Source organism: Genypterus blacodes, unplaced genomic scaffold (assembly GCF_046128005.1).
Source record: "Genypterus blacodes isolate CSIRO-AG114 ecotype Tasmania unplaced genomic scaffold, CSIRO-AGI_Gbla_v1 ptg000224l_1, whole genome shotgun sequence".
Classification (NCBI taxonomy): Eukaryota; Metazoa; Chordata; class Actinopteri; order Ophidiiformes; family Ophidiidae; genus Genypterus; species Genypterus blacodes.
The window spans coordinates 452094-455149 of NW_027467022.1; positions in this window are offsets into that span (position 1 = coordinate 452094).

The window sequence follows — 3056 nt, forward strand, 5'->3', positions numbered from 1 at the left end:
CTTCAGGAGGAGAGCGGCTTCAGGTTCAGACAAAGAAGAAACATTCATCATCCAGGTTATGAGGACAAAGCTAAACCTGCAGGCGTCCATGTTCTCACCATCACAAGCTAAAGATCAACCAAGATCAACTCAACATGGACACTCCATGACGTCAAAGCTGCAGGAGGAGGAGGAGGAGGAGGAGGAGGAGGAGGACAGAGTGAAGATAACTGAGGCTGGTTATGAACGGAATTAGTTTGAAGTGGGTGATCATGTTCTTAAAGCAGAGCAGAGAGCGATCAGAGCCCAGAGCGATCAGAGGACTGAGGATGATCCCCCTCTAACATGGAGTGACTCAGACCCCACAAACACACACATCTGCACACATCTGCATGAACTTAAGTCCACCGCACAGCCATCATCATCACCATCATCATCATCATGGTGTCGTCATCCTGGACGTGGTAATTGGCCGTCTCTCATCCTGCAGGAATGCCTTTGTCAGGCTCTCATCCTGAGGCAGTTTGACCTAAATTGGGCCTTAAGATAACAATTAAAGGCCTGTGGCTGAACAGACGGCAGAGAGGGGACAGACGGCAGAGAAGGTACAGACGGTACAGACGCACAGACGTCTGATTCCTGCGTCGCCCTCCTTTTCATTTCCTAATCTAAAGAGGCTGTGTCTGATATACGATACAGCTTGGAACAACAAGGGGACTCTGATAGAATCTCTCTCTTATCAAACAAGTGACAAACTCAGATCCTCCATCAGGACCACAGCCTGTGAAGGTCCAGACCCGTCTCCATCCGTCCCCATGGGGCTGAAACCTGAGATGATGTTTGTGGAGTTGAGCCTCTAAGTCTTCTGACCTTCTGCTGAGCTGTTTGTTCAAGGTCTTCACACAACGTTCACTGAGTGGAACCACCTGAGGAGGAAGAAGACCTGAAGAACCTCAAGACTGAAGACCAAAGAATAACAAAGACCATGTGAGAGACCTGGAACATGGATGTGGGGTTTATGGATCACCCAGGAGAGAGGAGAGACACCCAGGAGACAGGGGAGACACTCAGGAGACAGGAGAGACACTCAGGAGACAGGAGAGACACTTTATGAATGAGAGGAAGTGTGACTGTTTGACCCATTACACACTGTGTGTTGCCTCTTAGAGTGTAACAGCTGTTCCACATGTTCCTCCTCCATCTCTGCTCCTCTGCTCCTCTGCTCTGATGCCACGCTGCCCTGACAGAGCTGAAGCTGAACTCCTCCTCAGCTCCTCTCTTCAGTCACAGCTTGGATTGTTTACCAGCATTCTTGTGAGCGGCTGACGTAAGGAGAGTAAATACTCTGACAGTCTGGGTCAAACACACACCGCACCTTTCACACTGTACACAAAGCTGTCAAGTCGTCACGGCGATGACAATCACACACAGGATGAAGGTTTCTCCCTGCTCTCTAAGCGTGTCTCACACACCCTGTCTCACACACCGTGTCTCACACACCGTGTCTCACCCACCGTGTCCTACACACCGTGTCTCACACACCGTGTCTCACACACCGTGTCACGCTCTGAGATGGGTCGGGACCGTGTCAGGATGTAATGGAGTCCTGGGCCCAAACAGGTGAAGCAGCTCTGTGATGAGAGCGTCACATTCCTGACGCTCTGCTTTCTCGTGTGTGTGTAAGAATCCAGTGATTTCATCGTGGGTGAAGCGTTCACGGGTCGCTGGCTCCATCATGCTCGGGCATATGGATCCAATCAGGGCCCGTCCAGACTTTCATAGGCTGAATTCCTTTCTGCAGGAGCAGGAATCTGCTGAGGACCTGCAGGAGTCTGAAGGCAGAGGAGGAGGAAACCAGGGAAGCTATGAACACTGAGCATGAGCTGCAGGGAGAGGAGGAGGAGGAGGAAGAGGAGGAAGAGCAGGAGGGGGCGTAGCAGAGCGGAACAGAATTATTATTATTATTATTTTACTGCAGCTTTGACTCTGAGTGATAGTAGAGCTGATGATGTCATCACTGATGAATGCCAGGAGTCACGGTGTGCTCAGACACAGACACAGACACAGACACACACACACACACACACACACACACAGCTTCATGGATCACAGTCAGTGTGTTTACATAAAGCACAGCTGAGACTCAAACATTAATCTGCATCAACAAACCTGGATCATGCATCAAACATGTAAACATCATGATGGGATAGGTCTGATGTTTGATTGATTGATTGAGCTGCTGAGAGCTTCAGGGTCTCAAACACCTCGTCCACTATGAGCTGGACTTTAAGACAAGCAGGACAGACTGTAAACAGGAAGTGGGGCCCAGACCTGCAAAGCCTCAGTGTGATGGTTGATCAGCAGCTGAGGAGGATGAGTCAGCACGCAGCGGAAAAAACAAATATAAAGACGAACGCTGGACATCTTCCTGTAAACAAAACATTCCTCAGCTCACAGTGATGAGGACACTGAGGACACTGAGGACACTGAGGACACTGAGGACACGTCCCGACTCCTTCCAAGTGTTTTGGAGGAGAACAATGAAGCGTTGGCCCTCACAGGACGGGCGGCTCGTTCATCAACACGCCGCGCTGATAAGAAAACTCCAATCACACAACGCCCAGAGACACACATGCGTCACTTTACCATCCAGCTCTCTGCCAGACGTGTCTCAGGTCTCAGACGAGTCAGCAGATCATGAGGGCGACCTATTAGAGCTCCACAGAGAGCCTGCAGCCGGGAGAGACCAGGTTTCTGGAGGTAAACACAAAGCTGTAGCTGAGCTCGGAGCAGAGACGCTGAGGGACACAACACGTCTGATCTATGAAAGAACTGCAGACGTTCTGTTTCCATGCAGACTTGCTGCCCGGCTACACGCAGCATCCTGGTGCAGCATGAGTGTGACTGGTGTACATGTCCGTGTTTACATCCTCACCCTGAGTACAAACATGGACAGAAGCTGTAAGGAAGAAGCTCAGAGAAGCTTTCTGAGATTCCTCACGTGGGCCAACGATGACGAGGTCCAACTCACACCAGCATCTGAGCTCCATGTGTGGACCTGGACTCCCGCTCGCTCC